Raw genomic sequence first — 12,749 nt, 5'->3', positions numbered from 1 at the left:
GGGTGGAGGGGAGGTGGGGGGGTGGTGTACAGATAGCCAAAGACAGAAGAGGGGTGGGGAAACGGGGAAGCAGGATTATCTGTGTATTGACAGAACTGTTTATTTGCTCCTGGCAAAAATAAATCCCAGCATATATTCTCTCTAGCTTTTTTTTTTTTATTTATAAAGATGGAAAGCCTATCTGTCGCCAAGACCCATTATCTCTCAACTTGAGTCAGAAAGTATATCTTGCTTATTGAATCAGGGAATACTGTGTAGTTTATGAGGACAGAAAGGAAAAGAGATGTTTACTCTTGTAACTTTCTCCCGTTTATTAGTGTGTATTGTTACCACCACTACCAAAATGAGAGAGCTCGTATTTTAGCCATAGCAGAACCAGGCAAATAAATAAATAAATAACATCTGTTGAAAAAATTAATGAAATTGCCCTGTGCTCCGCCATCTGTGAGGAGGTGTGGAGGTGCACAACATTTCCAAAATGCTCTGGGTGTGATATGTCATGCGGTTTATCTTCATCTTCCCAGCTGGGAAGAACACTTGTTAGCTTGACTGTACCTGTGCTAAGTTTGAAAACATTTCTTACGTGTGCTTTGTGCCTTGCCTGAGCTCAAGCATCTCTAAGTACTTCCAGTCTCCTCATAAATACACCTTTGTATTCTGCCTAATACATAAACATCACGACCCATGTCTGAGAATGTTGGGAATTTTATTAGGTTCATAAAGTTTTAGTTGCGGTCTAGCCCAATGGGTCCAAAATAAATAAACACAGAGAGCAAAAAGAGTAACAATTTCGTACCTATTTCTTCTCCTCTCCCTTGAGAGTTTCCCCAGTACTGGTAAAGTACTTGCCGCTGTGGTTTCTGTGGCTTGCTATCAAAGTACCTGCAGGCCAGTAAGCAAGAGGTAGATGCGGAGAGGAAAGCTGGGAAAAGCAAATGAAATGGGGCTCTTTGTACCTTTCACTGATTTCCTTAGTCTCTTTACAGCTTAAGGACTGAGAAAAGAATTGTGAATAATTGTAAATGACTTGTGACAGCCGTGTTTCCTTTATTGCTGCTCTGAGTGAAGCTGCTTGGTTGGGACAGCTTCCTAAGCCCTATGGATGGAGCACATAGACAACCAGCATGGCAGGATGGAAACCTCACTCCAGGAGTACGGTAAGACCTAACTCTTGGACTGAGTTCTGGGATGGCCTTTCATCTGGCTCTGGACAGAGGGCTGTGGCTGCTTCTCCCTTGAAACTTCTCCCTTGCTTTGCCTACATCATCTACTGTTGGCAGCTAAGGTGGACACAATGGTACAGAAAAGAAGCTATTAATGACACCAACATTTTCACCTGAGCTATGGGTGAATGTGGTCTTTGCTTCAGGGTATTACACTCCATAGATATTTCAGACATCTCTTGCTCAGCAGAGCCACTGGGCTCAGGACACACAGGGTACATAGGACAGATGTTATCATTCCTTCTGTCTTTGTGGAAAGGTGATGCCTTATTGTGTGACAAATCTAATGCCATGAAGTCATCATGCCCTTTAAAATGATTCTGTTGTGAGCATTCAACTTTTCAGAAAAATATAGCCCAGTAAACTTTAAAACTGAGGGATCAGCAAGCCAAGGCTCACAAGGACATCAAAACCATGGTGTAGGGCAGTTACAAAGCTATATATATGAATTTTAGCACATCTGTTACAGGAACACCAGAGCCAGAGATACCACTTTTGCAGGAAGAACTGGGAGGTAAAACTTTAAATATCAAGACCCAAAGAGCTTTCTGTTTGTTTATATGCACTGCACTGATTCTGTTTCTGTTTCAAGGCTATTGGAAAATTATTTCTGGAATATAGCAAACAGCATAATACATGTTACAGATCCCATTCCTAGCTAGCTGTGAAGCTTACACCACATTTTGAGGGGGGGTAGAGGCAGCTTTTTATTGTTAAAGAATTTTTACAAAGGAAAACATTTTTTTAGAGCAGGTAACTGAAACTAAGCTACGATTAAAAACCAAATAAAATCATGGTATTTTTTTTTTCTTTTTCTCAACTCGCAGCTACACAGCTGACACTTAGGTTTGGTTGGAAATTTTTCAGCAAATCAAAATTTTGTTGGAAACCTCCCCACCGCTTTCAGGGTCCAAGATACCCAGGCTCCTGAAATGCCTTGGATTCAACAGACTTCTGCAAGCTCAAAGGTGAGTTCCTGCCAGCTATGGCCAGAGGTAGGAGCTGTCAGGCGCTTAACCCTAGGGCAGATGCATCTAGAGGGAGGCAGGGGGCTGTTTTTTTCTGGGCTGAGGAATGATGAGTCTCCCCATTCTGCTCGGTGGTCAACTCTTCTGGAAAAGGTGGATTGTACGGGACCAGTCTATAGCCCAGCTCTAAGAGGAGGATGGATGGATATGGAACCCAGATGGAGGTAGGTGCCTTCCTTCAGCGGGGTGTAGATGTTGTTTAGACCTTGGGCGCCCATCTCACTGCTGGGCGCTGCCTGATTTCCACTGCCTCCAGCTCATCCTGCTGGTTCCTGGCCCCAAGGTTTGCAAGGAAGGGAGGTTGCCTGCCTTGGAGGCAGGGCAGGAGTGGCGAGTGTATGCTCTCCTGGGCTCCTTCAGACATGGGAGCTGAGCAAAGGTGTGCTCACTTCACCCTCAGCTCAGCTCCTGGTTGGGAGGAAGTCGGAGGGGAGGGCAGCCAGAACCAACCCCTGGGACAAGCGCTCCCCTTGCCCCCATGCAGCTGGCTGGTGGCTGGCCAGGTGTCTCTGTGGCTTGGCAAGGCTCTGACTATGAGCCCCTTGTAAGCTTGAAACCATCACTAAAACCTTCTGTATCTCCCAAAAAAGTAAACAAACACAACCCCTCCCCCCACCTTATCTTCCCAATGCAATTTTGAGTTATTTTGAAGGGAAAAGGTTCTTTGTCTTTACTTGCTGTGAGAACTTTTACCAGGCAAATGGGTACTGTAAAAAGGACATTTCTTTAAACAAGGACCAACTCCCCCTCCCAAAACACACATACGTTTGAATGAAGTGTCCTAACCTGAATCATCTTCCAGCATTTCAGCTTGATTTCAAAGATCTCATACTTCTGTTATCTGACAGAGGAGGCAACTCACCACGTCTTATCAAGGAAATTGGACCTTCAGACAGAGGTCTTTATCTTTTTTTTTTTCCCCCTTTTTTTTTTTTTTTTTTTTTAATGCAAGTGCAAAAGCCCCAAATGACTAACGTTCCTTCCAAAGCAACGACCACAAAACAGAGAATCAAACCCACAGAAATGCTTTCTTTTAAAAATTACTCACATTTCATCAAGCTTTGCTTATACCAAGGTGACACAGCCAAACCCACTGACGGTTCAGCTATGTGGCCTGAGAAATGCAACAGCATTAACAAAGCTGCTCTCAGATGCAAAGCAACACTTTTCATCTTTGTTAAAATACCACGTTGCTGTTCCATTCCTAGCCTGTCATCATCCCTTCTCACTAGCCCTTCTGCCTGTCCCGCTAGAAATTAGGCATATGTTGCCAAGCTCCTTACAGCTATGAGAGCTAAATATTCACCCCAGAATGCCTTAAAGATGTGGGGAGAACTGCTTCTTTGCTCTTCCTTTTTCAGAAATCTAACCAAATCTCGCTATTGTGCGAGTTACTTTTTTCTTTTATTAATAACACTGTATTTCATTTCATCCTACACAGTGACAGTTGCAGGCGGCTGCCCAACACTTGTACTCTTAAAAAGGGAAAACAATGCAAAGAGAGGATGTCCCCGGAGGGAGATCATGCCCTGACCCAGCTGCTCACACATGCAAGACAGATTTTTTTCAAGCACAGGACCCGGTTGGGAACTTGACTGCCATTTGTGCCCTTGAAAACACCCCTCTTTGCCTTGTGAGTATTTGGAAACTTGGCTTCCACTACTGCAAGGGTAGTTGGGGACTTTACTGGTTTTGAGCGCTGGCATTACACCTGAATAAATGGTCAGTGGTATGGTACAGGGTGTGAGACACTCAGGGGTGGGACACACAGATGTACTCCCATGGGGTAATGAAGTTTGAAGAGAAGGGCCAGATTCTTCCTCCCTTGTCCTGACAGGAGCTGAACAGTCTCTGACGGATGAACAGGGATTTGCACAGAATATGAAGAGGATCTGGCAAGCATTTTTGTTGTTCTGCTTTTGGCAGTTTAGCAAGAAGCAACCTCAGTAGTTCAGTAGAAAGCTAAGCAGTTAGATACTTACCTAACATCTGTGTCCTTGGGGTATCCTTCTTATTGAAATGGATAACATTTTAGAGCATACAGCTTGTGTGACAGTTCGAAAGGTAATGCTGAGGTTATTAGCAACTGCTGCAAGGCTTGAACAAAAATAATGGCTGGCTACAAAACCCAGAAAGTTCTACAAATTCTGCAGGTAAGTGGAGGTCATCAGGGTCTACAGGATGTAGGATGTGTGCCATGGGGACCACAGATCATAGGGGTAGAGGCAGGAAAGACGTAAAATGCTTTGCACGACAGCTCAGCTCTTCCCTGCGATGTGCCAGTGCTGAACGTTTGGAAGCAGAGTGGGTGCATGGTTTGGGTGCTTTGGAGCAGTCCCCAAGATCAGCGTACACCTGATGCTACCTGTGTTTTCAGTCTCATCCTTGCCCCTAACAGGTATGAAATCCTGGAGATAATTGACTCTTCCAATGGCCTGTAATGAAAGTGACATTCTTCCTTCACAGAGGTGTCTTTATAATGCAGCAATCAAACTAAATGAGTACAGTTGTGTCCTATTTCAAAACGTGCTATGAAAACCATGAACTAAGCTGTGCATAAGGGGCAGTTTAGATGACAGTGTATTTTTGCCATTGAATGCTTTATCTCAGCTGTTGCAGTTACAAGAAGGTCTTATATAGGAAAGAAAGAAGTTGCCCATGGAGTATTTAACAAGGACCAAAGGATGGATTTGTGTTGAAAGCAACGGACTGAGATTTAGAAGGTAAAGGTTCAGCTGCCAGCCTCCCCACAGGCTTCTCGTGTGCCTTAGTCCTCCACCTGTGAAACAAGGAAGCACCAAGGGGAATGTAGGGATAAGCATATCCTTACAACTTAAGACTTTATTTAAGGTTTTGGTGAAGCAAGCATTGGCATTTATCACAGTTCCAATGATAAAACCTGTCCAAATAGCACACAGATGCTAAAATGACAGTATTTTTGCATAAGTAGAAAAATTTTCCTGTAAGTAAAACAAAAATCACCAGTAACTGTCATGTCATTATCTCAATGTGGTGAAAATAGAAGTGCAGTTTATTGTATAAGAAACATGTCAAAACCCTTTTGTTGGTGAAATGTTTAATTTTTTATTTAGTTAGTGATTAGAATCATCAAATTATCAGAAAACATAGATTGGAAAGGATATCTGGAGATCGTCTGGTCCAACCTCATGCTGAAAGCAGATCTGACTTCACTTCATGAGGTTGCCCAAGGTCTTGTTTGGTGAAGCTTTACGTCTCTCCGAGAATGAGCATGCTGCAGCCTCTCTGGACAACCTATCTCTGTGCTCAACTGCCCCCATGAAAAGAATCCTCTTCCTTCCTTCTGAGAGACAGGTAAGAAAAGACGCATTTCCCAAATGCCAGCAAAGCCTGAGTGTAAGTTGGACACTTCGCTCTTTAGGCGTGTTTTTTTAATGATAATTCAATTGCAAGTCTCATTAGTTTCTAGCTTTGAGGGTTGTGGTTCTGTTTTTTTTTTTTTTTTTTCTGTTTGGGATGGTAGTTTTTTATCTGATTGTGACATTTGGTCACAAAACTTACCTGATTTTGCTTTTAACACTGCCAATGGGGAAAAAAACCACACTTTCACTGTAAGGTTTCACAAATAGTAGACCTGTCACTCTGACAGTTGTAGACTTGTGAATAAATTCTTCTGGTAGAATAATGTGGAGTGTGAAATAATATAGGAGATAGTATATAATAGCCATTTTAGATATGGCAGGATAAGCATAAAAGTAGTAGGAGTTTACTAGTTTTGAGTAACTGTTACTGGCACCGCTGTTCAACCAGCTCTAGCAGGCTGAACAGAAATGACAGGATCAGAAAATGCCAACATGAAATACATGGATGAAATGAGACTATCTATGAGCAAAATTGTAGTAGAATGAATGTGGACATTAAGTAGCAAATAAATGTTATTTTTTATCTTATTTAGAATATTATTTAGAATCTTATTTAGAATAAGAGCAGATGGGTATGATCATTCGCCTTCTGTAGGTTATGATATTTTGTATTATTACTGAATATGGTAAAAGATGGGTCTGGCCCCTTGATGGTATTCCTATCTTTTGGGATACCTCTTCTTTCATCCCTATCTTGTGGTTTCTATCAGCTTTTCAAGGTTAATTTGTATGATGTGGACAAAGGATGGCTTATAACCTGAGACACAGAGATGGTTGGGTTTTCCTCCTGATTTGTAGTGTGCAGTATCACTTTAAGGTCTACAGATAGACGCTCACTTTAACATAAATACAGAATAATCCTGATAATTCATTGACAAACAGCATCAATTCCCATTTCCACAGGCATCAGTCATTAGCAAGTTTGGATGCTACTTAAGCTGCAACAGCATGGGGGAAAGGAAGGTTTCTTCTATCATTTTCATTGGCCTTCAATCACAAGTTATGAATGCTTTACTTTCTGGTCATGAATTTTGTTATGTATAAGGTTGTCAGATATTTTGAGACTTGGTGATTGATGTTTTCTGAAAAATGTAGAACTTTCAGACAGCTGGGTTGTTTGGGGCTGGAGCTGTTTGGGCTCTGCTAATATAGCTGAGAAGGCATTGATTTGGGGAGAAATCTGTGAGAGATATGGTCTGCATATGAAGAGGACAAGCTACTGGCACAAGAATTATAATATTATGGATAGCTATATAAAATACCAGATGTGGAGAAGTGGGATGCCAAAAAAGCCAACAAGATCTCGGTGGGAAGCTTTTGGCATGTCAACATTAATGATCAAGCAAGACACCATGAGAAAGGAGAATTTTTTCCAGGAATCAAAAGCCAGGGATGTGGTTGCTGAAAGCAAGAATTCCAGAGAAAATGTCAGATAGAGATGTACAATGCTTGCTGGAAAGCTTAAGCCTTAAAACATTTGAGTAAGGGCATTCCAGTTTAGAAGTCATTGTGTTTAAGATAATAACCTAACCAAGAGAATAAAAAAAAAATGGGAAGTAATTGTGTTGCTCCACTGCATGCTCCAATACTACTGCCATAACACAGGAGAGTCCCTGTGGGCAAGGACTGGGTCAGGAGGTTGCTTGCAAGGACCTGGTGTGCCTAACTTACAGGAATGAGGGAGGTATCTCAGCTGCGAGCAGGGGGCTGCGGTAGACCTTGTGTTTTAGAGGTAACTCCATAGAGGCGTAGCTGGAATAGGCAGGATGTCTTCTACCAGTGGCAGACCACTAAACAGACATCTTGGCTTATTCATAATTCTCACCAATGAAGTACCATAGGGATATTTTTGCTGGGATAACCATATTGGCTCAGAAATGATGCTTCTGAAATGAGAGTCCAGTTATTATTTGGTATGTTTCTAATGTATTTAAGGCAGTCGCTTTTCCCACACACTAATATTGCCGCTCCACATTTTTGGTATTAGCTAGTCAGATGTGTTATAATTATGAATCAGACATTGGTTTTAAAGCTTGCAGACCTCTCTCATAAAGCTTTAATTTCCTTAGCCATTTGCAATATTCATACATCTGTCACATTCGCAAGGTATCTAGACAGGGCACCACCACCTACCAAGGCTGTGCCAGGCACAATACTGTATTATGTCTGCGGATTGTACCTAATTAAGCCCTAAGTAGTGCTTGACAAGTCCCTGGCACATGATCCAAGTCTTTCCTATTTATCAGGGGTACAAGTGGTTTGTGGTCAGTCAAAAGTTTAAATGACTCTCTGGAAGAGCTTTTTTTATGCATTTTTCACATGCTTCTTTTACAATGAGACACTCCTCAGTCTGCAGAGAGTGATTTATATCACCAGGGAATGTCCAGGAGCAGTATGTGGCAGCCCTGCTGCTCTGACCAGGTTGCAATAATTCAGCAATCAGCGACGCAGTTACGGTGGGTGGCTGCGAGCGGTTACGGGCAGGGAGCACTGGTGTGCTTCAGGTAGGGCTTCTGCTTGGTTGAAAACAGTGTCTCGTATTATGTTCAAGTATCAGGTGCTTTCATTTTCCAGGAGTTCATTCCAAGGATATATTATTGCCATTCATAACCCAGCATTCATTTCACTTTGACATAGATTCAGGAGTTTGCATTAATTTATTACTTTCTTAGGCCAATTTACCTTTTCTTAGCCTGCCCTTGCGCCTAGTTTTCATGCACGTTGTCTCAATAGTTCAGCTAGTTTTGACGTAGCCCAGTGTTTTTGTGTTTTAGACCTGAATACCAAGTGTCTCTGGAAATCTAGACCGCCTTTTATCATGTTTCTCTTCTTAATGGCAATATCCCAGGACTTTGTCTGTACAAGCAACTATCCCTTTCCAGGTGCTGCAGTAGCCTTGTCATTTCCTTTGGAATATATTGGGTGCAGTAGCGATGCCAAAAGGAAGTCTGCGGAAAGATTACCATCCAAAAGGCATAATAAAAGTAGTTAACTTGGCGCCATCTGGGTGTAGAAGAATCTGCCAAAAACCATTTGCGGCATCTAAAAGGGGAAAAAACTTGGGCATTCATCTTGGAAAGATGTCGTCCACTGCGGATAGGACAGTGCTTCTCTCAAGCACTTTGTTTCGTTGATTTAGGTCAAAGGATATGCTGACTACTCCGTTTTTCTTAAGGCCTTATAACCGCTGGTAAACACCGTTCAGCGGGTTTGGCTATTTCTTCTGTAACACTGAGGGGCTTGGATTGTCTGCTCTTGCTCTTTGCTTGGGAAGCACTGAACTGAATGTGTTGTGACTCTGGACACCGTAAGGAGCTGTATTACATTGTGTATGGGGAGATGAGCTTAGTGGTCCTCTTTCCTCCAGTGCTTTTATGTTGTTGTTTTCTTTTGGCCAGAATAGCAATGCCATTGGGGTATCTTACTGAGCAGTTAATTTTTGAACTCCTGGAAGCAAACACAGTGTCCAGAGTGACTTGTAACATTACAAATGACTATAGGTCTTGCTGACGTGTAGGTTCACACGAGTGCAAGTGACCCAGTCACCCGTTACTTGGTTTTAACTAATTCTTTCCTACTTCTCATTTCTGAATGCTGTCCTGTGCCTCCTCTCAGGAACTTTCTTCTTGTTTCTCCTTTGTCTTCAGACCCAAGAGACTGCTTTGTACCTATTTATTGTCCTGCTCCAATCTCTAAAAGTCTGAGAGCACCTTACTCAGCTTTTATTGTCCGAAGTACTTTTCTCCATTCCTGCTGGAATGGACACCACCAGTGTGGTCTCAAGGTCTCTGTTGACTCAAGCTCTTCTGTATGCCTCTGGAGATGTCCTTCTTCCACTAGAAATCTGTCCCACCGTAGCAGAAAATGGAGATATGAAGACTTACAAAGAGTTTTCAGCACTGTCAGCTAATTGCTAGCCAGGGCATGAGGCACTCAAATGCATGTGCATTTTTACGTTGTTTTCCCTGGCAAAAGAAATTAATTCGTGTTGCAAAAAATTACTGTACAATTTCTTCCATTTCCTCCTTACCCTGTGCAGGAGGGTGGGTAAGTTGTGAGTGTCCACACTTTCAGCTGAGACTTCACAGTCAATAGTATTGCCAAAAGCCAAAAGCTGTCATAGTCTAAACATGGGGTTTTCAAACATGAGAGTTGGTATTGATTGCTCTGCATTTTACTTGACCAGAGCAAGGGGTCTGGTTTTGAGAAATCATCATGCCCCTTTAAAAAAATCAGGCTTCAGTCTCATTTTAAAGCACTTGGAATTGAAAATCATTCCTGAAAACGTTGACTTAAGCTGCTGCTATTATACAAAAGGCATCACAAACTCGTTTGACCCTCAGAACTGAAATTTTCTTCTACCTCCAAGTTCCAGACCCACATCCTGTGCACTTTCTTCATATCCCCCTGTTAAGTACTTCCAGTTGGACTTCTCAATGAATAAGGGAACTAGAAGCTGACCATATCTATGCATGTGTAAGTTACTATCTGTATCCATAATCAAGATTTACATGGCCCATTATAGACATGTATATTATTTTTAATTCTGCATATGTGAGCCTACAAACTGAGATGCTTTTGTTGCTGGAACCAAGAGGGAGAAAAATGAAATTACTGTGGCCAAGTAGAAAATGTAAGATATGGGAATTTCCCTCCTGGAGTAATACACATAGGAATATGATACTAGAAAACGCAGGAAAAGCTTGGAAATCTTAGCTAAGAGACACAGAGATATTTTTCTCTTCTTTTTTTTTTTTTCTTTAAATGTAAGAAAAAGAAACTCATGCCCTCATAGATCACAGGCCTTTGTATACCCCAGTAAGCAACTGTGAGTGCAATGTGCTGTAGCTAATTTAAAAGCTACTTTTTTAAAAGTGCATACTTTTCATGTTTTATACATTTCCAAAAACATCAGTCATTCATTTCTATTTGCCTGTTCTGCACAATTAAAATTGAAAATTAAATGAACAGAAAGGAATTAATGGAATAATCTATCTTTGTTTCTCTTTGTTTCTCTTTCTCTTTCTTTCTCTTTCTTTCTCTTTCTTTCTCTTTCTTTCTCTTTCTTTTCCTCCCTCCCTCCTTTCTCTCTTTTTCTCTCTTTTTTTCCTCCCTTTCTCCCTCTTACTTTTTCTTTCTTTCCATCCTTCTGTCCCTTCTCCTCTCTTTGGTCTTTCCTCCATAAACAAGACTGAAGATGTCATATCACTCTTCTTATACTATGGACTGAATCCCTGCATGTGGACAGACAGCTCAGCATTTGGCCAACATGGTCACTTGACAAACAATGAAATTTAACCATCTGCCCGAGTCCTATAAAACACGTGGATGATAGACTCATAGGATGACTAGAATTTTCATTGGAGTTTGTTGCCCTGGCCTGCCATAGGGCTTTTTGTGGAAAGACCTAAGGGGAATGGCTTTCTTTCACTGGAAATCTTCTTGGTGCTGCCCCACAGGACAGGGGCTCTGTGTGCCTCTGAGCCCCTCTGCCCCTGCACCAGCCCGCTCTGCCCCCTCCACTCTCACCAGCTCATCCTCTGTAACCCCAGCACAGCCCCACAGGAGCTGGCCATTAAGGCATTCCCGGTGCTGCTGGTGGCCCCACAACAGCAAGGACACTGTTGGACACGTATGGTGGAATGTACGTGGTTTTCTTGGCAAGGCAGTTTGAGGGAAAAAGTTTTGTGTGGTCATGAAACCTCAGATGCGGATGGTCCCAGCTGGATGCTGTTAGACAAGGGAGTGGCTAAGAAAGATCGTTACACACCATTCAATATGCTTTTATTTTAACCAAACTACTGAGTGTTAAAAATCTTTGAATATGTGAGAGATCCTCTTGGTAGAGTTTAGTTGCATTGTGAGTTTTCACATCAACAACACACAGCCTGTTGCTCTCAGAAACCCTCTGGGGATCAGAGCTCAGATTAGTTTGCTTTCTGATCCCCTTTGATTGGTATTTATAACTCAAATGAGGGGTGTTTTTGAAAGCAAGAGCTTAGGTCTCATTTTGTCACAGTGATGGTTAGTCTTAGTATTGATAGTTGTCTAGGCATTTGTATTTGCCATATGTTTTTCTATTTACCTCTAACGTCTATGTTTTGAGGGGTCACTGAATTTGGCACACGTGCTTTTTCACTTGACTATGTCTTTGTTAGGAGTCAGTAAGTGTTTCTAAATCTTAAAATAATTTAAAGAGGTACATGTAGGTTCAGGTATTAATCTTTAAATATTTGGAACAAAAATAATAATAACATCAACAACCAGCAAATCCTTTTTTTTCATGAGTTTTGCTAGTTAATGACTGCCTTTGCAGAAGCCATAGTCCTCACCCCTATGGAGAGAGGCATTGCAGGGAAAAATCCCATGCAGTTGGAGGTTTTTACCAAGAGGTGGTGCTAACAATTACCACAGTCAAAATAACATCCTTGTAAAATCGCTATAATCTATTTGCAACCTAAATTAAAGGTTTTATGTGGGCATGTGTGCTTATGTAGTACTACGGTGTCCTTCTATTTATGAGCTGTGTAATTGTACGTTTAGTCCTTTTTTTTTGGCATAGGAAAGCCACACTATAATGTGTAATTATAACCTTGGTAAGTGTAACACCATTAAAGCTAGAATAAGTGGTGTGCACAGCAGAGCAATGATAGGGTGATGACAGAGTGACATGCTATAACCAGCACGGCATAATAAGAAGAGTCTTGTTCCTGCTATTAAAAAGGCTGTTCTCTGTACCAGCTAACTTTTGGTTCCCCAGGAGAAGGGAAGTGATGCTAAGCCTCACAGAAGCACTGGCTGTGTCTTTCTGCTGGACACTTACCCAGAGGCTGTTAAGGACCTAGCGGCATCATGGCACTGGGGGGCAGAGCCTCAGGAGGTCCCAGAACTGTCCATGCCACAGGTGGTCCTTGCTGGGGTGCTGGCCTTGGAGTGCCGAGCCCTCCCTGAGCACTGAGCACCCACCTCAGCCTCAACAGATAGGAGGATGTGCCAGCCAGAAGGTGTACCAGCAGGTCCCTCCAGCACAGGAAAAAGGCTTTCTCACAAGCCGGTCTGGGGCTCGTTGACTGCTGCAGGTGCGGATGACTGACCCT

At 42.3% G+C, this 12,749-nt stretch overlaps 2 long non-coding RNA genes across 4 annotated transcripts in view; both read left to right on the top strand.

Moving 5' to 3' along the window:
- Positions 1–2,155, top strand: part of LOC106888525 — a 4,827-nt gene extending 2,672 nt beyond the window's left edge. The window contains exons 3-4 of the long non-coding RNA XR_001412122.1: positions 976–1,157; positions 2,051–2,155. This is a non-coding gene — a long non-coding RNA (uncharacterized LOC106888525). The remainder of the gene's footprint in view (positions 1–975; positions 1,158–2,050) is intronic.
- Positions 2,156–2,324: 169 nt separating this feature from the next.
- The window catches only part of LOC106888511, a 30,473-nt gene continuing 20,048 nt past the window's right edge, over positions 2,325–12,749 (top strand). For all 3 annotated transcript variants that reach the window (XR_001412117.1, XR_001412120.1, XR_001412116.1), the window contains exons 1-3: positions 2,325–2,415; positions 3,693–3,884; positions 5,344–5,584. This is a non-coding gene — a long non-coding RNA (uncharacterized LOC106888511). The remainder of the gene's footprint in view (positions 2,416–3,692; positions 3,885–5,343; positions 5,585–12,749) is intronic.

This window comes from Calidris pugnax, unplaced genomic scaffold, assembly GCF_001431845.1.
Source record: "Calidris pugnax isolate Ruff unplaced genomic scaffold, ASM143184v1 scaffold15, whole genome shotgun sequence".
NCBI classification, from domain to species: Eukaryota; Metazoa; Chordata; class Aves; order Charadriiformes; family Scolopacidae; genus Calidris; species Calidris pugnax.
The sequence above is the reverse complement of the archived record's forward strand: the minus strand, read 5'-3'. Positions and strand labels throughout refer to the sequence as shown.